This window comes from Elephas maximus, chromosome 21 (genome assembly GCF_024166365.1).
Source record: "Elephas maximus indicus isolate mEleMax1 chromosome 21, mEleMax1 primary haplotype, whole genome shotgun sequence".
NCBI lineage: Eukaryota > Metazoa > Chordata > Mammalia > Proboscidea > Elephantidae > Elephas > Elephas maximus.
Genome location: NC_064839.1, coordinates 22692629 through 22720318, shown reverse-complemented (window position 1 = coordinate 22720318; position 27690 = coordinate 22692629). Strand labels below are relative to the sequence as shown.

General features: G+C 43.2%; 1 pseudogene; it reads left to right on the top strand.

The window, feature by feature from the left end:
- The window catches only part of LOC126064517 (liver carboxylesterase 1-like), a 107231-nt pseudogene that overhangs the window by 73093 nt on the left and 6448 nt on the right, over positions 1 to 27690 (top strand).

Sequence of the window (27690 nt, the reverse complement as noted above, 5' to 3'; positions counted from 1 at the left end):
CTCAGTCTTCCCTCAGAGATGACTGTAAATTCAGTCCCTACCCCTGGAGGGGAGCAGTGACCAGAGGTGTGGGAGAAACAGGGGCTCTGGGAACCTGAAGGCAGGAAATGCTCTAGTTACAGACACAGGTTCTGGAGCCACAGGATATGGGTTCAAATCCTAGTTCTGTCTCTTACTAGCTGAGAGACTTGGCAATTACTTAATTTCTCCAAACCTCAGTTTCTCCCAAATGGGAATAATCACATATTGTTGTTATTGTTGTTAGGTGCCATCGAGTCAGGTCTGACTCATAGCAACCCTATGCACAACAGAACGAAACACTACCCAGTCCTGAGCCATACTTACAATCGTTGTTATGCTGGAGCTCATTGTTTTAGCCACCGCATCAATCCACCTCGTTGAGGATCTTCCTCTTTTATGCTGACCCTGCACCCTGCCAAGCATGATGTCCTTCTCCAGGGACTCATCCCTCCTGACAACATGTCCAAAGTACGTAAGATGCAGTCTCGCCATCCTTGCTTCTGAGGAGCATTCTGATTGTACTTCTGCCAAGGCAGATCTGTTTGTTCTTTTGGCAGCCCATATTCAGTATTCTTCGCCAACACCACAATTCAAAGGGGTCAATTATTCTTTGGTCCTCCTTATTCATTGTCCAGCTTTCACATGCATATGATGTGATTGAAAATACCATGGCTTGGGTCAGGCACACCTTAGTCTTCAAGGTGACTTCTTTGCTCTCAAACAATTTGAAGAGGTCTTTTACCAAACGCAATGCATCTTTTGATTTCTTGACTGCTGCTTCCATGGCTGTTGATTGTGGATCCAAGTAAAATGAAATCCTTGACAACTTCAGTCTTTTCTCCATTTATCATGATGTTGCTCATTGGTTTAGTTGTGAGGACTTTTGTTTTCTTTATGTTGAGGTGCAATCCAAACTGAAGGCTGTGGTCTTTGATCTTCATTAGTAAGTGCTTCAAGTCCTCTTCACTTTGAGCAAGCACGGTTGTGTCATCTGCATGACACAGGTTGTTAACGAGTCTTCCTCCAATCCTGATACCTCGTTCTTCTTCATATAGTCCACCTTCTCGGATTATTTGTTCAGCACACAGATTGAATAGGTATGGTGAAAGAATACCACCCTGATGCACACCTTTCCTGACTTTAAACCAATCAGTATCCCCTTGTTCTCTCCGAACAACTGCCTCTTGATCTATGTCAAGATTCCTCAAGAGCACAATTAAGTGTTCTGGAATTCCCATTCTTTGCAATATTATCCACAATTTATTATGATCCATGCAGTGAAATGCCTAGTCAATAAAATACAGGTAACCATCCTTCTGGTATTCTCTGCTTCCAGCCAGGATCCACCTGACATCAGCAATGATATCCCTGGTTCCACGTCCTCTTCTGAAACCGGCGTGAATTTCTGGCAGTTCCCTGTCGATATTCTGCTACAGCAGTTTTTGAATGATCTTCAGCAGAATTTTGCTTGCGTGTGATATTAATGATATTGTTCTATAATCTCCACATTCGGTTGGATCACCTTGCTTGGGAATAGGCATAAATATGGATCTCTTCCAGTCAGCTGGCCAGGAAGCTGTCTTCCATATTTCTTGGCATAGACGAGCGAGCACTTCCAGTGGTGCATCTGTTTGTTTGAAACATCTCGATTGATATTCCATCAATTCCTGGAGCCTTGTTTTTCCCCAATCTTCAGTGCATCTTGGACTTCTTCCTTCAGTACCATTGGTTCCTGACCATATGCTACCTCTTGAAATGGTTGAACATCAAGTAATTCTTTTTGGTATGATGACTGTGTATTCCTTCCATCTTCTTTTGATGCTTCCTGCATCATTTAGTATTTTCCCCATAAAATCCTTCACTATGGCAACTCAAGCCTTCAATTTTTTTTTTCAGTTCTTTCAGTTTGAGTAACGCCGAATGTGTTCTTCCCTTTTGGTTTTCCATCTCCAGCTCTTTGCACGTGTCATTATAATACTTTACTGTGTCTTCTTGAGACGCCCTTGAAATCTTCTGTTCCATTCTTTTTCTTCATCAATTCTTCCTTTTGCTTTAGCTGCTCGACATTCGAGAGCAAGTTTCAGAGTCTCCTCTGACATCCATTTGGACTTTTCTTTCTTTTCTGTCTTTTCAATGACCTCTTGTTTTCTTCATGGACGATGTCCTTGATGTCATTCCACAACTCATCTGGTCTTCGGTCACTAGTGCACAATGCATCAAATCTTTTCTTCAGATGGCCTCTAAATTCAGGTGGGATATACCCAAGGTCATATTTTGGCTCTCGTGGACTTGCTCTGATTTTCTTCAGTTTCAGCTTGAACTTACATATGAGCAATTGATGGTCTGTTCCACAGTCGGCCCCTGGCCTTGTTCTGACTGATGATATTGAGCTTTTCCATCGTCTCTTTCCACAGATGTAGTCAATTTGATTTCTATGTGTTCCATCTGGCGAGGTCCATGTGTATAGTCGCCGTTTATGCTGGCAAAAGAAGGTATTTGCAATGAAGAAGTCTTTGGTCTTGCAAAATTCTATCATTCAATCTCTGGCATTGTTTCTATCACCAAGGCCTTATTTTCCAACTACTGATCCTTCTTCTTTGTTTCCAGTTTTTGCATTCCAATTGCCAGTAATTATCAATGCATCTTGATTGCATGTTCCATCAATTTCAGAGTGCAGGGGCTGATAAAAACTTTTGTTTCTTCATCTTTGGCCCTAGTGGTTGGTGCATAAATTTGAATAATAGTCACATTAACTGGTCTTCCTTATAGGCGTGTGTATGTTATCTTATCACTGACAGCGTAGTACTTCAGGATAGATCTTGAAACGCTCTTTTTGACGATGAATGCAACATCATCCCTCTTCAAGTTGTCATTCCCAGCAGAGTAGACTATATGATTGTTTGATTCAAAATGGCCAATACCATGCATTTCAACTCACTAATGCCTAGGATATCAATGTTTATGCGTTCCATTTCATTTTTGACGATTTCCAATTTTCCTAGATTCATCCTTCATACATTCCAGGTTCTGATTATTAATGGATGTTTGCAGCTATTTCTTCTCACTTGGAGTCATGCCACATCAGCAAATGAAGGTCCTGAAAGGTTTACTCCATCCATGTCATTAAGGTCGACTCTACTTTGAGGAGGCAGCTCTTCCCCAGTCATCTTTTGAGTGTCTTCCAACCTCGTGGGCTCATATTCCAGCACTACATCAGACAATGTTCTGCTGCTATTCATAAAGATTTCACTGGCTAATGCTTTTCAGAAGTAGAATGCCGAGTCCTTCCTCCTAGTGTGTCTTAGTCTGGAAGCTCAGTTGAAATCTGTCCTCCATGGGTGACCCGGCTGGTATCTGAATATCGGCGGCATAGCTTCAAGCATCACAGTAACACGCAAGCCACCACACTATAGCAAACTCACAGACACGAGGGGGAAATAATCACATAGGAATATTAAATGACCCACATACAGCCTTTATCTCAGCATCAGGCTAAGAACACAAAGCAAGTGCTCATTAAACATCAGTTAGAGTTGAAAGGAAGATCTCACTCCTATCCAAACAGTGGGCTTACTGCACCATGGTCATTGGCTACATTGTACTGCAGAGCTCAGCATCTGAACTCTGGAGCCAGACTGCCTCAGGTCAAGTCCTGCTTCTGTCACTTACTAGCTGTGTGACATTGAACAAGTTACATGTCTCAGTTTTCCTATCTGTTAAATGGGATAATATTAGTACCTACCTCATGGGTGGCTTTTTTTTTTTTATTGTGCTTTAAGTGAAAGTTTACAAATCAAGTCAGTCTCTCATACAAAAATTTATACACACCTTGCTATATACTCCTAATTACTCTCCCCCTAATGAGACAGTACACTTATTCCCTCCACTCTCTATTTTGTAGTCCATTCGGCCAGCTTCTGACCCCTTCCGCCCTCCCATCTCCCCTCCAGACAGGAGATGCCAACATAGTCTCTTTTGTCTACTTGATCCAAGAAGCTCACTCTTCACCACTATCATTTTCTATCCCATTGTCCAGTCCAATCCCTGTCTGAAGAGCTGGCTTTGGGAATGGTTCCTGTCTTGGGCTAACAGAAGGTCTGGGGTCCATGACCTCTGGGGTCCCTCTAGTCTCAGTCACACCATTAAGTCTGGTCTTTTTATGAGAATTTGAGGTCTGCATCCCACTGCTCTCCTGCTCCCTCAGGGGTTCTCTGTTGTGTTCCCTGTCAGAGCAGTCATCGGTTGTAGCCAGGCACTATCAAGTTCTTCTGGTCTCAGGCTGATGTAGTCTCTGGTTTATGTGGCCCTTTCTGTCTCCTGGGCTCATAATTATCTTGTGTCTTTGGTGTTCTTCATTCTCCTCTGTTCCTGGTGGGTTGAGACTAATTGACGCCACTTAGATGGCCGCTTGCTAGCATTTAAGACCCCAGATGCCACTCCCCATCTGGGGTCTTAAATGCAGAATGTTATCTTAATAGATTTTATTTTGCCAATTGATTTAGATATCCCCTGAAACCATGGCCCCCAAACCTCCGCCCCTGCTACACTGGCCTTCGAAGAGTTCAGTTTATTCAAGAGACTTCTATGCTTTTGGTTTAGTCCAGTTGTGCCGACTTCTCCTGTATTGTGTGTTGTCTTTCCATTTACCTAAAATAGTTCTTATCTACTATCTAATTAGTAAAATCCTCTCTCCCTCCCTCCCTCCCTCCCCCCTCTAGAACCATCAGAGAATATTTTCTTCTCTGTTTAAACTATTTCTTGAGTTCTTATAATAGTGGTCTTATACAATATTTGTCCTTTTGCAACTGACTAATTTCACTCAGCATCATGCCTTCCAGATTCCTCCATGTTTAGGAAATGTTTCGTGGATTCATCATTGTTCTCCATCAATGCGTAGTATTCCATTGTGTGAATATACCGTAATTTATTTATCTGTTCACTCATTGATGAGCACCTTGGCTGCTCCCATCTTTTTGCTATTCTAAACAGAGCTGCAGTGAACATGGGTATGCATATATCTGTTCGTGTAGAGGCTCTTATTTCTCTAGGATATATTCCAAGGAGTGGGATTGCTGGCAGTACCATTTCTAGCCTTTCAAGGAAGCGCCAAATTGATTTCCAAAGTGGTTGTACCATGTTACATTCCCACCAGCAGTGTATAAGTGTACCAGTCTCTCCACAGCCTCTCCAACATTTATTATTTTGTGTTTTTTGGATTAATGCCAGCCTTGTTAGAGTGAGATGGAATCTCATTGTAGTTTTGATTTGCATTTCTCTAATGGCTAATGATCGTCAGCATTTCCTCGTGTTTCTGTTTGCCACCTGAGTGTCTTCTTTAGTGAAGTGACTGTTCATATCCTTTGCCCATTTTTTAATTGGTTTATTTGTCTTTTTGTAGTTGAGTTTTTGCAGTATCATGTAGATTTTAGAGATCAGGCGCTGATCGGAAATGTCATAGCTAAAAACTTTTTCCCAGTCTGCAGGCAATCTTTTTACTCTTGGTGAAGTCTTTGGATGAGGTTAGGTGTTTGATTTTTAGGAGCTCCCAGTTTTCTAGTTTCTCTTCAGTATTGTTATAATGTTTTGTATAATGTTTATGCCATGTGTTAGGGCTCCTGGCATTGTCCCTCTTTTTTCTTCCATAATCTTTATTGTTTTAGATTTTATATTTAGGCCTTTGATCCATTTAGAATTAGTTTTTGTGGATGGTGTGAGTCATGGGTCTTGTTTCATTTTTTTGCAGAAGGATGTCCAGTTATGCCAGCACCATTTGTTAAAGAGACTGTCTTTTCCCCATTTAACTGACTTTGGGCCTTTGTCAAATATCAGGTGCTCATATGTGGATGGATTTATGTCTGGAGTCTCAATTCTGTTCCATTGGTCTATGTATCTGTTGTTGTACCAGTACCAGGATGTTTTGACTACTGTGGTGGTGTAATAGGTTCTAAAATCAGGTAGAGTGAGGCCTCCCACTTTGTTCTTCCTTTTCAGTTATGCTTTACTCATTCGGGGCCTCTTTCCTTTCTGTATGAAGTTGGTGATTTGTTTCTCCATCTCATTAAAAAATGTCGTTGGAATTTGTATCAGAATTGCATTGTATCTATAGATGGTTTTCGGTAGAATAGACATTTTTATAATGGTATGTTTTTCCAGTTATGTAGGTCTCTTTTGGTTTCTTGCATTAGTGTCTTGTACTTTTCTATGTATGGGTATTTTACTTCTCGGGTCAGATTTATTCCTAAGTGTTTTATCTTCTTGGGAGCTTCTGTAAATGGTATTGATTTGATGATTTCCTCCTATATGTTCTTTTTGTTGGTGTAGAGGAATCCAACCGATTTTTGGATGTTTATCTTATATCCTGATACTCTGCTGAACTCTACTATTACTCAGTAGTTTTCTTGAGGATTCTTTAAGGTTTTCTGTGTATAAGATCATGTCATCTGCAAATAGAGATACTTCTTCCTTACCAATCTGGATGCCCTTTAATTTCTTCACCTAGCCTGATTGCTCTGACTAGGACCTCTAGCACAATGTTGAATAAGAGTGGTGATAGGGCCTCCCTGTCTGGTTCCCAAACTCCAGGGGAATGCTTTCAGACTCTCTTCATTCAGGATGACATTGGCTGTTGGCTTTGTATAAATGCCCTTTATTATCTTGAGGAATTTTCCTTCTATTCCTCTTTTACTAAGAGTTTCGATGTTGAATTTTGTCAAATGCCTTTTCTGCATTGATTGATAAAATCATGTGATTCTTGTCTTTTGTTTTATTTGTATGATGGATTACATCATTTCTTTTCTAATGTTGAACCATCCCTGTATACCTGGTATGAATCCCACTTGATCATGGTGCTAAGTTGTTGAATTCTATTGGCTAGAATTTCGTTGAAGATTTTTGCATCTAAGTTCATGATGGGTATAGGTCCACAATTCTCTTTTTTTGTGGTGTCTTTACCACGTTTTGGTATCAGGGTTATGCTGGCTTCATAGAATGAGTTTGGGAGTATTCTATCCTTTTCTATGTTCTGAAATACCTTTAGTAGTAATGGTGTTAATTCTTCCCTGAAAGTTTGGTAGAACTCTGCAGTGAAACCATCCAGGTCAAGGCTTTTTTTTGTTGGGAGTTTTTTGATTACCTTTTCAATCTCTTCTTTCCTTATGAGTCTATTTAATTGATCTACCTCTGTTTGTGTTAGTTTAGGTAGGTAGTGTGTTTCTAGGAGTTCATTTGTTTCATCTTGGTTTTCCAATTTGTTAGAGTACAATTTTTCCTTGTAATCTGATACGATTCTTTTCATTTCGCTTGAGTCTGTTATAATATCGCCCATCTCATTTCTTGTTTTGTTTACTTGCTTCCTCTTCTGTTTCTCTTTTGTCAGTTTGGCCAATGACTTATCAATTTTGTTAATTTTTTCAGAGAACCAGCTTTTGGTCTTGTTAACACTTTCAGTTGTTTTTCTGTTTTCTATTTCATTTAATTCAGCTCTAATTTTTATTGTTTGCTTTCTTCTTGTGCCTGAAGGTTTCTTTTGATGATCTCTTTCTATCTGTTCAAGTTGTTGGGATAATTCTTTGATTTGGGCCGTTTCTTCTTTTTGTACATGTGCATTTATTGATATAAATTGACCTCTGAGCACTGCTTTCGCTGTGTCCCAAAGGTTCTGACAGGAAGTATTTTCATTCTCATTGGATTCTATGAATTTCTTTATTCCATCCTTAACGTCTTCTAAAACCTAGTCTTTTTGAGCAGGGTATTGTTCAGTTTTCAAGGGTTTGATTTCTTTTCCCTGCTTTTTTCTTTTATTGTTTTCTACTTTTATGGCCTTATGGTCAGAGAAGATGCTTTGCAATATTTCAATGTTTTGGTTTCTGCTAAGGCTTGTTTATGACCTCATATATGGTCTATTCTAGTGAATGCTCCATGTGCACTAGGAAACAAAGTATACTTGGCTGCTGTTGGGAGGAGTGTTCTGTACACGTCTATAAGTTCATGTTGATTGCTTGTGGTATTTAGATCTTCTGTGTCTTTATTGAGCTTCTTTCTGGATGTCCTGTCCTTCACCAAAAGTGGTGTGTTGAAGTCTCCTACTATAATTGTGGAGCTATCTATCTCACTTTCCAATGCTGTTAGAGTTTGTTTTATGTATCTTGCAGCCCTGTCATTGGCAGCGTAGGTATTTAATATGGTTATATCCTCCTGGTATATTGTCCCTTTAATCCTTATATAGTGTCCTGTCTTATCCTTTGTGGTGGATTTAACTTTAAAGACTATTTTGTCAGAAATTAATATTGTCACTCCTGCTCTTTTTTGGTTATTGTTTGCTTGATATATTTTTTTCCATCCTTTGAGTTTTAGTTTGTTTATGTCTCTAAGCCTAAGGCGTGTCTCTTGTAGGCAACATATAGACAGATCATGTTTTTTTGTCCATTCTGCCACTCTGTCTCTTTATTGGGGCATTTAGTCCTTTAACATTCAGAGTAATTATGTATAGGTATGAGTTTAGTGCTGTCATTTTGATGTCTTTTTTTGTGTGTTGTTGACAGATTCTATTTCCCACTTAATTTTTTGTGGTGAGCAGTTTTTATACTGCCCTTTCCTCTTCTTCATTGTTGCTTTTTTTTTCTGCCAAGTCTGTATTTTTTTCTTGTATTTTATTTGGTGAGTAGGATAGTTAGTCTCCTTTGTGGTTACCTTAATATTTACCCCTATTTTTCTAAGTTTAAACCTATCTTTTATTTCTTTATATTGCCTTGTCTTCCTCTCCATATGAAAGACCTATGACTACATTTCTTAGTCCCTCTTTGTTATTTTAATGTTGTCTTTTTTTACATAATGACATCACTGTTTCCCTGTCTTGAGCATTTTTTTGGTCTTGATTTATTTTTGTGATTTCCCTTTCTGGGTTAACATCTGATTGCTCTGTCCGGTGTTCTAGCCTTGGAATGATACTGATATTAGTGATTTTCTAACCAAAGAACTCCATTTAGTATTTCTTGTAGATTTGATTTGCTTTTTACAAATTCCCTAAACATTTGTTTATCTGGAAATGTCCTAATTTCACCTTCATATTTGAGAGACAGTTTTGCTGAATATATGATTCTTGGCTGGCAATTTTTTTCCCTCAATGTTTTATATAGGCCATCCCATTGCCTTCTTGCCTGCATGGGTTCTGCCGAGTAGTCTGAGCTTATTCCTATCGACTGTCCTTTGTAGGTGATTTTTCATTTATCACTAGCTGCTCTTGAAATTCTCTTTATCTTTGGTTTTGGCAAATTTGACTATAATATGCCTTGGTGACTTTCTTTTAACATCTACCTTATATGGAGTTCGATAAGCATCTTGGATTGATATCTTTTCATCTTTCACGATATCAGGGAAGTTTTCTAACAACAATTATTCAACAATTTTCTCTGTATTTTCTGTTATCCTTCCCTGTTCTGGCATTCCAATCACTCGTAGGTTATTTCTCTTGATAGAGTCCCTCATGATTCCTATGTTTCCTTCATTTAAAAAAATTCTTTTATCTGAATTTTCTTCAAATATATTGGTGCCAAGTGCTTTGTCTTCAAGGTCACCAATTCTGCCTTCCACTTGCTCGATTCTGCTCCTTCGACTTTCTATTAAGTTGTCTAATTCTGTAATTTTATCATTAATCTTCTGAATTTCTGATTGCTGTCTCTCTATGGATTCTTGGAGCTTATTAAATTTTTCATGTCCTCAAATAACCTTTTTAATTTCTTCAACTCTTTTATCTGTGTGTTCCTCGGCTTGTTCTGCATATTGCCTGATCTTCTTCCTAATGTCTTGAAGAGTTCTGTATATTAATCTTTTGAATTCTGCATCTGGTAATTCCAGGAAGCCACCTTCATCCAGAAGATCCTTTGAGTCTGTGTTTTGAGAGCTTGTTGAAGCAATCATGGTCTGTTTCTTTATGTGATTTGATATTGACTTGTCTCTGAGCCATCTGTAAGTCATTGTATTAGTTTATTTTATGTTTGTGTACTCTGTCATAGTTTCTTGGTTTGTTTTCTTTTGTTTTGATATGTCCAAATGGGTTGCTTGAGTGAGCTAGCTTGATTATTTTCACCTTTGGAGCTCTGATGTCCTGTCACCAGATGGCTAGAGCTGTTATCAGGTGTATGAGCTTATGAGTCCACTCACTCGTGTGGATTCAGCTGGTGTCCCGGTGGCTGGTTATCAATGTGTGTTACAGTCTCTGGCCTACAGTCTTAGAGGGGCAGGGGTGTTTGGTGTAGGTACCAGTATCTGGTTGCAGCAGGGGATCACACTCTGAACAGGGCAGGGGGTTGAGAATTTTCCCCTGAGTGTCTCTGAGGAAAGCACATTCCCTAGATCGTACAGGTGGGTGGGTTCTGCAGACAGACCATGGGCACCCAAGGCTTTTGTTTGTAAGGACTGGGAGGTACCAGTTATTCTAAGAACCCTGTTGTGGGTGGCTGGGTGACCTGAGTGGAGCCACCAGTCCTTAGGCCCCTGATGTGGGTATAGGAGGAGCCTGCTTAATAGGCAAAGCAGTGTCAAATATCAAACATGCACCTCTCCACCACACAGCTTAAACAGTTGCAGTCTGCCAGGAAGGGCCTATTCTCCTGAAATAGGCCCACAGAGGTCCATGCAGGGCGGAAAGTTATTCAAAGTCCGTGAAGTGTTTATGCCTGGACAGGAGCCTCTTTTGTCCTGATCTCCCCATGTTAGTGGAGCTGGCAAATTATCTTTTCCCCTGGTGTGAATGTATTCCTTCTCCAAGCCCAGGAGCATGGCTTGGGGTGCTCAAATGGGCCTGTCTCAGGCCTAGGGAAATCAGCAGCCCTGAAGCTGGCTTGGGCTCCGGGGGCGTGGTTAAATATACGCAAATACTTAGCTTTTGCCGAGAGTGCTGTTCTTCTCTAGTTCTAGAGGTGTTAGTAGGCTGTGCAGCTGGCTGCTTCTCCCTGAGGAAGCTGCGGCTGAACGCTACCACCAGCCCACCACATCCTCTCCTGTGAGTTGTGCCTGAGGGATTCCAGTGATTCAACTCCGGGAAGTCTTCTCCACTTCTGAACCATCTCTTTCTCCTCATGCTACTCAGTCCGTTTTCTAACTTTGCCATTGATGTTCAGGGCTCCTAGCTTGTCATAAAAACAATTGTTTCACTTGATTTTTAGGTCTTTGTTGTAAGCTGGATAGCTGGAATCACCTGGCTATTCAGGCATCTTGACCCCACCTCATGGGTGGTTTAATGAACATGAAATGATTTGAAGTGCTTAGAACAGTACCTGGCACATAGTGTGTGTTATAGAAGTGTGTCTTCTTTTTATTGACATTAGTATTATTTTAGCCACTCCCACTTCTCCCCAGTTATGTGAATTCTTTTAATTCAAGAACCATGAGCTGTGAATGGTTATGTCCACTTTCATCCTCAATTCTTAGCACAGTCCCTGGCACATGGCAGGGTCTCAACTTGGAAGAGGCTGATTTTAGGCTGGGCTTTGGAGGGTTGCTGGTGTCTGGGGATTCAGAGGATGCAGAGGGAAGGAGGCAAGGCATGTTAGGAAGAGATATCATCAGGGACATGTGCTACTCTTGGGATAATCATTTGCTCTGGGGGAGAAGTTCCATTCCTCACAGAAGAGCTAGGTCAGGCAAAGCTGAAATACAAAAGCTGCTCCATGCAGTGTTTGCTGAGCTGGTTGTGAGGTCCAGGCATGAGGACAATGAAAGTGTTGGGGAAAACATGACACCCTTGGCCTGTGCTGCTCCCACTGAAAGCATGAGGAGCCTTGAAGTTCAGGTGAGATTTGATGTGCTAGGGAGGACAGTGGGGGCAGCCAGGATACACTGAGTGGTGTGGTGGCTTCAACTTCATTGGGAGAATGGGAGATAAGGCTCCAACCTTGCTGGGGACTGCGGGCTTTGGGCAATGGCCTCCTTTGTTTGTGACCAAGAGGTTGATGGCCAATCCAAACAACCTCTAGAGGTTCCTTCTAGTTCTGCTTCCTGTAACCAACATGGTTGCTTCCTCCTGTCCAGGTAATGGTATGGATCCATGGAGGTGGTCTGATGATGGGTGGTGCATCAATGTACGATGGGCTAGCCTTGTCTGCCCATGAAGATGTGGTGGTGGTGACCATTCAGTATCGCCTGGGGATCTGGGGATTCTTCAGGTAAGAGATTGGATTCTCCCATCTGCAACCTGGTCCTCAAATAAGGGTGCTAGGACCTAGCTCTGACGGGGTCAGCCTCCAAGGTGACCTTTGCTAAGCTCCATAGTAAGACATTCAAGTTCCTCCTCCCTTCACCTTCTCATTCCTTGGAGCCACCTATGCTGTCCTCTCTGTCTAGAGCACCTACTATACCTACCAAGTGCCTGTTCATCCTACAAGACCCACCCAAATGTTACCTCCTCTTTAATATTCAGATCAGTACTTTGTACATTCCTCTGTTATGACAGTTAACATGCAGCACAGCAGTTAAGGGTTGACAAATAAATGTTTGCCAAATGAATGAATGTAGAGCCCCAAACGGAACAATGTGACAGAAGAGGAAGGTAGTTAAAGACCCCTGTGTCAGGGATGTGGAAGCCCAGTCTTATACTGGAAGGCCCAGCTGGAGCCCCCCACCCCATCTACAGTTCTGAGAGCTTTTGCTGTGACATCTCTGTCCCCACCCCCACCCTCTTCTCTCACTCACAGCACCGGGGATGAGCACAGCCCGGGAACTGGGGTCTCTTGGACCAAGTGGCTGCACTGCACTGGGTCCAGGAGAACATTGCCAACTTTGGAGGGAACCCAGGCTCAGTGACCATCTTTGGAGAATCTGCAGGAGGTGCAAGTGTCTCTGTTCTTGTAAGTGACCCCAGCACCAGGCCTGACACCCAGCCGTGATGCTCATGAGTCCCTTGGAAACCAGCCAGTTGAGCCAAGGCCACCTGTTATTAAGGCCTGGATTCAGAGCTAACCCTACTCAAGGCCAAACATCATAGGGTAAAGAGCTAATAAGCAAACTCTCCTCGGCCTCGAGGGAGCTTAAAGCTCAGCTTTGCACAGTGGGACCATATGAGTAAATCTCCAGATATAGCCTATAGCCATGACATTCTCTTTGTCTAGCCTGGTCGAACTCTTTCTCTCTTTCCTAACCATTGTAATGTTAAGACTTGCCTCACTTTTCTTGGGAAGCAGTGGCGGGTATAAATTAGGCATAAGAGGAGGCGAGGACAAGAGTAAGGTGGAGTTTCACGGTTTGGCTTGAAACAGATCCACATACACATCAAGGGGAAGCAGAGCTAGAAAGGGTGGAACCTCCTCTGAGATGGTCTGATGGCTTTACCATGCCAGAAAGGGTGGACAGCTGTCTCTGGTCTGAGGGATGGAAGTGTGCTGGGAGAGGAAACCTGGGGGAGGTGGGCAAGAGAGACGAGGGATGTGAAGAGGGAACAGGGTGGGATGGGCCAGGGTTGTGAGACATAGAGAAAATCTGGAGACACAAGGTGTGATGGTTAAAATTGTGTGTCAACTTGGCTGGGCTCTGATTCTCAGTGTTTTCGCAGTGGAATAATGTTGTGATCACTTCCCTATTGAGATTTGATACATGATCACCTCCATGATGGAATCTGCTGTGAGTAGCCAATCAGCTGAAAGGGAGCTTCCTTGAGCTGTGTCCTGCATCGAATATAAGTGGACATTCTGGCAAGGCTTGGGTGCTTTTTGCTCATGCTGGATCCTGTAGCTGGCTCCTGTTCGTCTGACCTCTGGTTCTTGGGACATGAGCTAGCAGCTGACCTGTAGTTTTGCCTGCTGATCTTAGGATTCATCGATCTTCGCAGCCAGTGAGCAAGAGCCCTGTCCTCTTACCTGCCGATCTTGGGTTCTCCAGCCCCTGTGGCTACATGAATTAGGAGAAGACTCTATCTTGGCACATGGACTTGGGACACTCCAGCCTCTACAACCTCATGAGCCATTTCCTTGACATAAATCTCTGTATATATATTTATACACTTTACTAGTTTTGTTTCTCTAGAGAACCCAGCCTGAGACGTTTGGTACTGAGAGTGAGTCTAGGGAAACAAAATTGAAAGGAAGAGTTCTAAATTGATTCTCAAGTCTGGTTAGTTGTAAAGATATTGATGACTCTGTTTCCAGTAGTAAAGAGGGCACTACTAATCCACGGCATAAGGTGGCAATCCAAATACGCAATCCAAATAGATCAGATATCAGTGAAAGATGAGGCTCTGAGTGATTGTGTGTGTGACACCTTTCTACAATTTAGTCAGAATGAGAAGTATAAGGAAGCTAGTTGGTTGGTCCTACTTTCACTAGGCATACTGGTGAAAGAGATGCTCTCAGGGTATCAGGTCCAGAGCTCAAGTGCTGCATAAACGACCTGAAAGTTTTCACTTGTGTTTTGAAAGAAACTCTTATTTCTTGTAGTAACAGAGCTGATATTGATGAAAACCAAACCCACAGTCTTATTGTAAGAATGGCTGAATTACAACACCAGCTCAACTGCCAACCTTGAGAAGTGTCTAAAGTTAAAGTGAGGGCAGTGATTGGGAAGCAATGGGATCCTGAAACTTGGGATGGGTACATATCTGCAGATAATCAGCAAGCTGGAGACATCGATCCCCTAAATTCTGTCAAATCACTCCCGGCAACAGAACCAGCCCTGTCACTCTCCTCTGAGGAGATTACTACATGTTTGTCTGCTAAACCACCTTGCCCAGTAAAACCATTAGCCCCTCCAGTCCGATCTAATGATATTAGCTCAGCTGCCTCTAAAGAGCCGTTATCTGAGTCATTGCCTGGGGCATTGCCTGAGGCACATGCTTTACAAGATGATTCTGAATATCCTCAAAACACTTCCCACCACCAATTTTGGCTTCTGGACATATACTAGACTTAAGTCCCAGTGAGCCTTAAAAGGTGAAGTAAGAAGTGTGACCCAGGAGGAGGTATGCTACAGTCCAAGAGAACTGCTGGACTTTTCTAATATGTACAAACAGAAACCTGGGTAATATGTGTGGGAATGGGTAACAAGGGTGTAATATAATTGTGTAAGGAACGTAAAGATAGATCAGTCTGAGTTTATTGATATGGGTCCACTAAGCACAATATTTCAACTCAAGAAGTTAGGAAAGTATCTAATGGTTTATTTGGTTGGGTTGCTGAAGCATGGATTATGTGGTGGCCTATAATAAATCAGCTTGAAGTACCACACCTGCCTTGGTATACTAACGGACAATGAATTCAGTCAGAGTAGTCTGACTTATACGGACTTATCATGTTGACTACTTAGTCATGGTGTTCCTAGGAGTGAAATAGATAGGAAATCTACTAAATATTTATTTGATCTGTATAAACAGATGAATTCTAGGTCAGGTGAACACCAGTCTAACTTGCATCACCCGAAAGAGAGTCAGGGTCCCTCAATCAATTCCCAGACATGTGTGAGTTTAAAGACCCACAACCCCTTGAATGAAAGGGAGGCCAGGTCCCCTTGAGGAAGGACTCCAATACACTGCCAAAAATTTATACTCGCAATCTCTCTCCCAGCCTTCCAAAGGGATCTATGACCTTTTACAAGAGTGACTGTTCATTGGGGAAAAGAAAATATTCAGACTTTTGGGGGATTACTGGATATAGACACTAATTCCAGGAAACCCAAAACATCACTGTGGCCCACCAGTCGGTGTGGGGGCATGTGGAAGTCAGGTTGTTAATGGAGTCTTGGCTCACATCCATCTCACAGTAGGTCCAGCGTGTCCCTGAACCCATCCCATAGTGATTTCCCAAGTTCCAGAATGCATAATTGGAATAGATATACTCGGCAACTGCTTGAATCCCCACATTGGATCCCTGACAAATGGAGTAAGGGTTATAATGGTGGGAAAAGCCAAGTGGAAGCCATTAGAACTGCCCTTACCTAGTAAAATAGTAAACTGAAAGCAATACTGCATTTCTGGAGGGATTACAGAGATTGCTGCCACCATGAAGGACTTGAAGGATGCAAAGCTGGTGATCCCTACCACATCCCCATTCAACTCACCTATTTGGCCTGTACAAAAAACAGATGGATCTTGGAGAATGACAGTGGATTATCGAAAACCTAACCAGGTGGTGACTCCAATTGCAGCTGCTGCTCCAGATTAATTTTCTCATGGCTTGAGCAAATAAATGCATCTCCTGGTACCTGGTATGCAGCTATTGATCTGGCTAATGCCTTTTTCTCCATACTTGCTTTTGAGGGACCATTAGAAGCAGTTGGCCTTCAGCTGGCAAAGCTAGCAATACACCTTCAGTTGCCTACCTCAGGGTTGCATTGCCTCTCCTGCCTTATGTCATAATTTAGTCTGAAGGGACCTTGAGTGCCTTTCCCTTCCAGAAAACATCACACTGGTCCATTACATTGATGACAGTATGCTGATTCAACCTATTAAGGAAGAAGTGTCAAAGACTCTGGACTTACTGGTAAAACATTTGCTTGCTAGATTGTGGGAAATTAATCCCACAAAGATTCAGGCACTTTCCACCTCAGTGAAGTTTCTAGGGGTCCAGTGGTGTGAAGCACGTCGAGGTATTCCTTCTAAAGCGAAGGATAAGTTATTGCAGCTGGCTCCTCCCACAACTAAAAAGGAGGCGCAACATCTAGTGGACCTCTTTGGATTTCAGAGGTAACATATTCCTAATCTGAGTGTGCTACTCTGGCCTATATACCAAGTGACTCAAAAAATTGCTAGTTTTGAGTGGGGTCCAGAACAAAGAAGGCTCTACGAAAAGTTCAGGCTGCTGTGCAAGCTGCTCTGCCACTTGGACCATATGACCCACCTGATCCAATGGTGCTTAAAGTATCAGTGGCATATAGTGCCATCTCTTGAGGTGATCATCCAGGAACCTAGTGGCCGTTGATTACATTGGACCACTTCAGTTATAGAAAGTGTAGTGTTTTGTTCTTACTAAAATAGACACTTAACTCTGGATATGGATTTGCCTTCCCTGCACACAATGCTTCTGCCAAAACTACAAGCCATGGACTCCAAAATGCCTTATCCACTGTCATGGTATCCCACACAGCATTGCCTTGGATTAAGGGACTCACTTCACAGCAAAAGAAGTGTGACAGTGGGTCTGTGCTCATGGAATTCACTGGTCCTACTATGTTCCCCATCACCTTGAAGCAGCTGACTTGATAGAATGATGGATTGGCCTTCAAAAGATGCAATTATGGTTCCAGCTAGGTGGCAATACCTTGCAAGGTTGGGGCAGTGTTCTCCAGGAGGCTGTATATGGTCTAAACCAGCATCCAATATATGGTGCTGTTTCTCCCATAGCCAGATTCATAGGTCCAGGAATCAAGGGGTAGTAATGGGAATGACACCACTCGCTATTACCCTAGTGACCCATTCACAAGATTTTTGCTTCCTGTTCCCCGACCTTATGCTCTGCAGGTCTAGTGGTCTTGGTTCCAAAAGGAGGAATGCTCCCACCTAGAGACACGTCATTGATTCCATTGAACTGGAAGCTAAGAATACCACCTGGCCACTTTAATCTCCTTATGACTCTGGTCCAACAGGCAAAGAAGTTACCATACTGGCTGGTGTAATTGATCTTGATTGCCAAGAGGAAATTGGGTGGGTATTACGTAATGGAGGTAAAGAAGGGTATGTCTGGAATGCAGGAGATCCCTTAGGGTGTCTGTCAGTACTACCATGTCCTGTGATTTTAAAGTCAATGGAAAACTACAGCAACTGAATTCTGACATGACTACTAATAGCCCAGACCATTCAGGAATGAAGGTTTGGGTCACCCCACCAGGCAAGGAAGCACAACCAGCTAGGGTGCTTGCTGAGGCCAAGGGAATACAGGATGGGTGATGGAAGACGGAAGTTCTAAGTATCAGTTACAGCCACATGACCAGTTGCAGAAATGAGGACTGTAATTGTTATGAGTATTTCTGCTTTGTATATGTGCACCAAATATTTTTGTTTTCTTCACTTTTAAAATATAAGATGTAAACAGGGCCAGTGCATTTTTGGGTGTATGTGTGTTCATTGTATTATCTTAGGTGCAAATATGACTTTATAATTGTCTTTATTCATAGATTATGTATGGTTTAAGGAGATGTGTACAGGTGTCATGGTGACAAGGGGTTGAATGTGATGTTAAGATTGTGTGTCAACTTGGCTGGGCCATGATTCTCAATGTTTTGGGACCTGCATAATGTTGTGACCACTTCCCTGTTGAGATGTGATATGTGGTCACCCCCATGATAGGATCTGCTGTGAGTAACCAAACAATTGAAAGGGAGTTTCCTTGAGCCTATGGCCTGCATCGAATATAAGTGCACATTCTGGCAAGGCTTGGGGGCTTTTTGGCCATGCTGGATCCTGCCACTGGCTCCTGTTCATGTGACCTCATGTTCTGGGGACTTGAGCTAGCAGCTTACCTGTGGTTTTGCCTGCCGATCTTGGGATTCATCTATCTTCGCAGACTGTGAGCAGGAGCCCTGCTCTCTGAAATGCTGATCTTGGATTTTCCAGTCCCTGTGGCTGTGTGGATCAGGAGAAGCCTCTATCTTGGCACATGGACTTGGGACATCCAGTCTCTACATGGTGTGAGGCATTTCCTTGATATAAATCTGTCTGTAATATATATTTATACACTTTACTGGTTTTGCTTCTCTAGAGAGCCCACCCTAAGACACAAGGTGTCTGCTGGTGTGGGAATACGGCTGGGGAGACACTGAGAGAAGCTAAGGTGGAAAACTAGATCAGAAGGTGCTGGGAGCTGTGAGAAACCTTCCAGCTGCCTGACAGTTGAGCAGAGGGTCAGTGCTATTACCATGTTTTTAAAATGTGCATTGGCTTCATACAGTGAGGGAAATCTTTATATTTTTAAAGTGGAGAAAAAGGAAAAGTATAAGTAAGCCCAAAGAAGGAAAAAGACATCCACAGTTGCACTACCCAGGGATACTCAACATTAACATTTTGACATGTATTTTTCTAGTATTTTCTCCATGATTCATTTAATCAGTCGATCAATCTGTCTGTCTGTCTATCTATCTATCCATCTGCCTATCTATCTAAAAGAGTCCCTGGAGTACACAAACAGGTAACGTGCTTGATTGCTATCTGAAAGGTTGGCAGTTTGAGTGAGTCCACTCAGAGTTACCTCAGAAGACAGGCCTGGTGATCTACTTTTGAAAAATCAACCACTGAAAACCCTACAGAGGACAGTTCTACTCTGACACACGTGGGATCTCCATGAGTCAGAACTGACTTGGTGGCAACTGGTACTGGTGTCTGTCAAAAAACCTTCCTTAACATGTCAATATAAGTACCTCCCTAAGCATTAAATATTCCACCATAATGTTATTCTTAAGGAGCCCTGGTGACACAGTGGCTAAGCACTTGGCTGCTAACTGAAAGGTCAGTGGTTCGAACCCGCCAGCCGTGCTGTGGGAGAAAGATGTGGTCATCTGCTTTGGTAAAGATCACAGCCTTGGAAACCCTGTGGGGCAATTCTATTCTGTTCTATAGGATCACTATGAGTCAGAATCAACTTGACGGCACACAAAAACAGCATTAAATATTCTTCCACAATAACATTCTTGTGTTTGCATAGTCATTCATGGTAATAATGCAAATTAACTTACTTAACCAATGTCATAATATTGGACACTTGGGTTATTTCCAATGTTGGGTAAAAATATCCTCATACAACTTTTTATGCCTCCTTGATCAATTAGCTTAAGATAAATTCTGAGTTAGGGAAATGCTAACTAAGAAATGTGTATTTAAAGTTTGTTGGGGATATGCCAAGGCGTTCTTCAGAGTACTTTTGGTTGTTGATAATAAAGATGTACCATACGCTTCCTATTCCAGCCCTCATCCTGTGTTCCTGATCCACCCCCCTAAGCTTGTCTTGTGGAAGCCAGGCCCCTGGGTCAGTCTAGGAGAAGAGCCCAGGGCAGATGAGGAGCTATTATGCCCACCGAGTCCTCTAACATGCTCCTGAAGTCCTCGAGTTGTCCCCAGAGGAATGTGCCAGGGCAGAGCTGTGAATGGAGGTAGCTCTGGAAGAACAGATGTGTCATTGACCCCTTCCTGTGAGCATAAACTTTCGTCTTCTCCACTCCCCTCACAGGTTTTATCTCCTCTGGCCAAGAACCTCTTCCACCGGGCCATTTCTGAGAGTGGCGTGGCCCTCTCTATTGGTTTGGTCAAGAATGAAAGCAGGTCGGCAGCTGAGGTAGGTCTCACTTTGGACATCTGCCTGAACCTGCCTGGTCTCCTGGAATCTCAGGGGTCTTTCTTGCCAAGGACTCAACTTACGTTGTCGAAGAATTATGGAAGCAAGAATGGCTAAGTAAGACAGACAACAAGACACCTTGCTCAAGGTATTAGTTTGCTAGTGCTGCCTTCACAAAAAATGCCACAAGCCGGTGATATTAAAGAACAAGCATTTACTGTCTGACAGCTTTGGAGACCAGAAGTCTGAATTCAGGGCATTAGCAGGGCCAGTTGTTCTCTGCCAAGTCTAAGGGAAGATTCTTGTCTCTTTCTGCTTTGGTAGATCCTTGACATTCCTGGGCTTGGACATGCAGCTATCTCTGTTGTCATCCTCTCTTTATCATCTACTTCTCCCTGTGCCATTTAACTTATTCCATAACAGATCCATACTGAGTGCTGAGTATGTACCAGGCACTATACCAGGCTCTGGGGAGCCAGTGCACACTCACCATGGCCCCACTATCATGGAGTCCGCCTTCTATCCATCTCCTTCTTCTCCTCTGGTTACATTTTGCTTCCAGTTCACATGACCACTCCACCTGCTCCTGAGTTTTAAGAATTTCCTTTTGATTTCAGCAAGTAGTCAGGCTTTCTCCTCTGCTTTAGAGCTTTTATCATTTTCATACTAGAAGTGCTCAGCCCAAATTCCAGATCATTTACAAAAGAAATTCTCTGTCCCAGGTTTGCTTGGATGCCTATTCTTGGTCTCATTCATTGTAGTTAGGAGGGTGGGCAACTTATACGAACGTGGCTTTCAGGAGCTATTATGGGAGCTCCGTGGCCCAGAAGAAGGAACCATTCTCAGAAAAGTTGGGGGCAAAGGTGTGCTGGATAGACCAGTCCAACTCGAAGATAGGCTGAAGCAAGTCTCTCCTTTAGCGGAATCTTTTTTTTACCTTTTTTTACTTTTGAAGAGGGAAAAAGCACCTGGGCTTGTGTCACTAACTCTCCAAGCAGTGATCTGAGCCCCTCAGCTTGTCTTAGAATCTTGCCCATTGTTTGTTTATTTTTTATGACGCATGAGCTAAGAATGATTTTTATATTTTTAAGTAATTGAAAAAAATCAAAAGAACAGTATTTCACAACCTGTGAAAATTATATGAAATTCAAATTTCAGTGTCCATAAATAAAGTTTTGTTGGAATACTGCCACACCCATTCATTTGCATATTGTCTTGTTTAACTTTGAAGCAACATCTGCTATGCATTGGGACAGATGCCAGGCTATTTTCCTTTAGGCCTCAGAGTTAAATGATATTCTGTAGTTTCTGAAGTGCCTTCATGTGAGTCTTCTTAACTGGACCTCCCGTAGTTCTGCACATGTTTTAATATGTGTTGGTGCCCTTCTGAGCCCTTTCAGGTATTAAGATAGGCCAGTCATTATCCCCATCTATGGGTGGAGAAGCTGAGGAGCCTTCGTGGCACATAGGTTAAGTGCTTGGCTGCTAACTGAAAGGTCGTCACTTTGAACCCACCAGCCACTCCATCAACAAAGACCTGGGAATCTGCTCCCATAAAGATTACAGCCTAAAAAACCTTATAGGGCAGTTCTACTCTGTCATGGAAGGCCACTATGTGTCAAAATCAGCTGAATGTCACACAACAACAACCACACCATAGTTGTAGAAACTGACAACAGAGAAGTTAAGTGACTTGTCCAAGGTCAAATGTAAGTCAAATGCAAGTGGCAGAGCTGAAATAGGAATTCAGGCAATATTATTGAGAGTTGATGCTCTTAACCACCACTCCACACTGACTCTCTTTAGACATTCAGCTTTGAGATCATTATGCCCTTTTAAACAGACATAAGGTAACTGAGGAGCTCCTGGGTGGTGAAAACGGTTAAGCACTCAGAAGAAGGCCTGGAGATCTCCTTTTGAAAGATCACAGCCATTGGAAACCCTATGAAGCACAGCCTTACTCTGAAACACATGGAGTTGCCATGAGTTGTAGTTGGCTTGAGAACAACTGGTTCTGGTTAAGGTAACAGACAGAGAGAATGTGTAATTGGCTCAAATCACAAATCAAATTAATAACAGAGGCAAGACTAGGACCCAGGGCCCACACCGTCTGGGTTTTTTCGACTATCATATGCTATCTTAAGAAATAGGGTAAAACGTTCTGTCTACATTGTTTGAGGGAATTGCTATCACTCTTGAATTCTGCTGTAACCTGTTATCGCCACAGAAATTTGCTATCTTGGCTGGGTGTAAAAGCACCACCTCTGCTGTCATGGTTCACTGCGTGCACCAGAAGACAGAGGAGGAACTCTTGGAGACATCACTGAAGATGGTAGGTGCATTCATTCTAGTGGCCACACAAGTCCCACCCTTTAAACTTGGCCTCAGGCTTTATCATTTCAGCTGCCACCTTTACCTGAAAAATCTACCTGGACAGTTTCTTTTCTCTCAGGAGCAGCGTTAGCCTAAGGGTCTCAATAAGTAATTTCTTCTATCCTTTTTTATTGTGAAATATATCAAATGTCAGAAAAGTAAAATAATATTAATGAAGAATTCTGTGTAAATCCCCCAGTTCTATCAAAACTTGTTATTTTGCCATCCTCGTTTTCAGATATATTTTTAAGAAATTAACCATTACAGATTTGGCTGAAAATCCCTGGACATCCCTTTCTAGTTCCATTCTCCTCCTTCCTTCTCAGAGGAAACCACCATCCTGAACTTTAGGGGCAAGGTTATTAAGAACAAAGGTTGCCACAATTTATCTTGGTTAATTTAGAAACTACCTAAATTATAACTCAGTAGTAGCCCAGTTTTCTAGATTTCCTGAGACCCTGCCTCAACTGTGATTCTAGGGTAGCCATCCATCCACCCACCCATCTGTCCATTTATCATTTTACCATCTATCTACTCAACTACAAATCTATCCAATCCATCAATATCGCTTCACCAATCTAATATCAGTCAATCCACTAATCCATCAATAACATTAAATCCATCTATTATCAATCCATCCAGCATCCATTCATCATCCATCCACCATAAATCTTCACTCCAAAAACCAATGATTCCTCTGTCTGCCAGTTACTGTCCTTCTATCCAGTCATTTGTTCAACTCATCCATACTCCATGGATTGACCAACCCCTTCCATCCATTCATGCATCCATCCATTCATCTATCCATCCATGCATCCATCCATTCATCTATCCATCCATGCTAACTATATGGGGGGTGTCAGAGTCGATGATGCAGACATAAATATGGATGTGTTTCCTTGCCCACAAGGAACTGTCGAAGGAAAAACACAACCATCCTTAACTGTGGTGGGAGTACGGAGGGGGAAGCCTTCATTTTAACCAGCAGGGATGCTTCACATAGAAGGTGACGTTTGCAGATTGGTGGATGGCTACAGCAGCTGTCATCTCAGAGAAGCTACAGCAGGGCACACACCTCAGAGAATACAGGACTTCAAGCCAAGCTATTCCCTTTGTGGGGGAAGGGTACGAATGTGAGCTCCAAAGTAGCCAGAACCTTTGGACTTTCAGTCTGGACCCTGGCCTCCTGTGGATACTCCCAGGGTTTCCCAGGGGCAGGCATAGAGCACTGGACTCTGCATGTATCCCCATGAGTTGAGCCCAGTGTGGTTTCTGGGCTTGGATCCTGGTGTCTCAACCCCTAATAAGGTGACCAAAGTGTTCAAAGAATTAACACACAAGTATTTTCTGATGCCTGGAAAGAGGCAAATATTTTAACAATTCTTTATGAGACACAAAGGACCCTGCTTATAAGGGGGAGAGTTGGTGAATTTGGGAAAACCCAGAGAACCTAAGAGTCCTAAAATCTCCTTTTGGGACTTTCTGTGATCATTTGGAAGCGCTTTCCATGATTATTCACTATCCCCAATACACGCGCACACACACACACACACACACACACGCACACACACACTCACACCTGACTGCTGGAGCTACAATTCAGAATGGAGAGACCCTTTCTGGTCACTTCCTGCATACTTGTCAGGCATATTCGCTGCAGTGTAATGTAACATTCAGCGCAATTTTGATGACCACACACCAAGGACAGCCGTGGGGAGGCAGGGGAAGGGTGAGTTTCAGTGAGCTTGTATGAGTCAGGGTTTTTTAGTGCAAGGTGAAAAAACTCATTTCAACGTGTCTCAAGCCAAAAAAAGGAATGTGTTGTAACAGGATCTTCAGATAACTGAAAGGAGTAGGTAGTTTCAGACATAGCTGGATCCTGGTGCTCAAATGATATTACGGGAGTCTCTCTGTCTCTGGAGGCATAGTGGTTGAGAGTTCGGCTTCTGACAAAAAAGGACTGTAGTTCAAATCCACCAGCCACTTCTCAGAAACTTATGGGACAATTCTTCTCTGTCCTATAGGGTCACTACGAGTCAGAATCGACTCAATGGCAGTGGGTTTCCTTTGCTTTTTTAATCTCTCTCTACCTCTCACCTTCCTATGCTCAGTGCTGGCTTCACTCTGAGGCAGTTTTGTCCCCTGGGAGATTAAAGAAAACAATGGCACTCTAAACGTACATTTTAGCAGTTTAGAAACCCTACTGGAAAGAGATGACCATTTCCCAATAATTCCCTCAGAAGTTTTGGGGTAAAATGACATGAGCAAGTACCATTCCTGAAATAATCATTGTGATCAGGGAGACAGAGCACCTCAGGTCAAATATACATTTCTGACCAAAGGGGTGAGAGTGGGGAAGAGGAAAATTGGGGTGCTAGATAGTAAACCGTGGTGGCACAGTTGTTAAGAACTACAACTGCTAACCAAAAGGTCAGCAATTCAAATGCACCAGTCACTCCTTGGAAACCTTATAGGGCAGTTTTACTCTGTCCTATACGGTGAGTATGGGTCAGAAATGACTCGACTGCAACAGGTTTGGTTTTGGTCTCCAAGAGAAGGGGAAATAGATGCAGGGCAGGGTGGCACAAACAAGAGATGTCCAGCGACTGTAGATTGGGGACCCCAGAAGTTGTCCTTGCCTTGTTCCTGCTGTCCCCTCCCCCTGTCCTATACCAGGGAAGCCAGGGTCCAGCCCACTTCCTCATGGCCCAGCCAGGGTGGCACCTGGAAGGAAGCCCTTTACCTCCAGGGCTGAGCTTACAAAAGATCAGCTTCTTTCCCAGGAAGGCTTCTCATTCACGGCCTCTGCCTTTGTCTTCACAGAAATTCTTCAGTCTTGATTTACTTGGAGACCCCAGAGAGGTAAGGGCCTTCGTTTTTTTAATTACAACTTTCAAGCCTTGCACTTTAATCTCCAGTGAAATGTGGATGAAAGAATCCTCCTTTTTGTGGAATCACAGTAACTCCTTGTGTTTATATTACCAAGGCCCAGAGAGGGGCAGTGACTGGCCTGGGTAACACAGCCAGGAGGGCCAGAGGCAGGACTGGAGCCCATTTCCCAGACTCCCAGTCCAGTGCTCCCAGACATCAGTTCTGTGCCATATGGACCAGACTAACCTTCTCTTGCTTATATTTCCTGCTCCCCAAAATGCCCCTTTGGGTGGAGGCTGAGCTAGAATCTTCCTCCATGGGGTGGCAGAGATGTTACCTGGATAAGGAGTTTCCTCAGGAACCTTCACTGAGGAGCCCAAATCTTCTCCTGAGAGGCCAGGGTTGGTTGGCTGTGCAAGCTGCACTCTTTACAGGGCCTCAGGGAGGGAGCCAAGGGTCTCAGTCCTGGGTGCACCCTCCTCCCGGCCACACGGACTGGATACTTTAGCCACATCCTCCCCATCTCCTTCTTCATCTGCCACCTTCCAACAGGTTACCAGCTTCTGGTGACATTGCCTCTGTACCATCTTACAATCCTGTCCTCTCTGCCCCCTCCCTGGGAAGTGATGTCCTGAAGAATCAATTGGATTTATTCAGTCTCTCAGTGATTATTTAATAAGCACTTACTATGTGCCAGGATCTGATTTAGAAACTGGGGCCAGAACACCAAAACAGGCCAAAAAAGACAAAATTCCCTACTCTCTTAGAACCTAACATTCTGGTTGTGGGGGTTACAATAAACAAAATGTGTGGTGTGTTTGATGGAAGTCAGTGTTATGGAGAAAAATAAAGCAAGAAATTGGGGTAGAACCTGCCAGTGGGTATGTCCGTGGTTTGAATTTTAAGTAGAAGGATCAGGGAATGGCTCAGTGAGAAGGTGATATTTGAGCCAAGTTCTGGAGGAGGTGAGGAAGCCAGTTCTCAGGAAAACTGGAGGAACAGTGCTCTAGGCACAGGGAATAGCTTCTGCAAAGGCCCAGGGCACAAGGTCAGTGTAACTTGAGTGGATCAGTGAGGGGACAGACTAGGCTTCAGGATAAAGAGATAATGGGATGCGGGGGCGTGGCCATTTAAAGGATTTAGATTTTGATTCAAATCAAGATGAGAACCCATTGGAGGGTTTTGAACAGAGGGGTAACATAACCTTAGATTTCACAAAGGGTCTGTTTGGCTGCTGTGTTGAAAATAAACTGTAGGGAAGGGACAAGGGCAGATGAGGTGAGCCCAATGGGAGGCTGTTACATTGCTGTACATAATCCAAGCAAGGCAAGATGGCGGCTTGACCTAGGGTAGTAGTAGTGCAGTGTGGTGAGAAGGGATGGGAGTGTGGATATTTTTTGAAGGAATAGCATACAGGATTTGCTGACAGACTGAATGTAGGTGTGAGAAAAAGAGGAGTGCCCCTGAGCTTGTTTGTTTGTTTGTTTAAACTGAGCAAGGCAATGCACACAGCCCACATAACACAACCACATGCACCCACTCTGGGCAGCAGCAATTATGTCAACCTAACAGAAGCTGAAGTTGGTCACCCCCTCCCCACCACTGACTCCGCCCAGCTCTGGCCTCACTACTCTGTTCTCTTCCAGAGCTATCCCTTCCTGCCCATTGTGGTTGATGGGATGCTGTTGCCAAAGACACCTGAAGAGATTATGGCAGAAAAGAAATTCAACACCGTCCCCTACATTGTTGGAATCAACAAGCAAGAGTTTGGCTGGCTTCTTCCAAAAGTGAGAAAGCGGACACATCTTAGACTCTACCCCACCACCATCTCAAGTTAGGATGAGCTCTTCATTCTCCAAAGCCCTCTTTGAGTGGAGGGTGCCGGTTGCCTTCGGCATGAGTTGACGTTTCCATGAAAATCTTCTCTGAGATGGTCAAATGGGTGGTGCTGCCCATGGGAACCCCTCCCCCAAACACTGTGTCCTTCCAATCAATGAACCCTGAAACGTCAATGCTGGGATGGCCTGTAGAGATAATAATGGTTCATGTGGGAAAACCAAAGCCTGGAATGGGGATGGAGCTCGGGAGTTAAGAAGAGCTAAGCCTCAGGTCCAGGGCCCCAACCTAAGGCTTGGTGCTTTCATATTTTCTCTGTAAGTCTCTGCACATGCTCTTAGTAATCTAA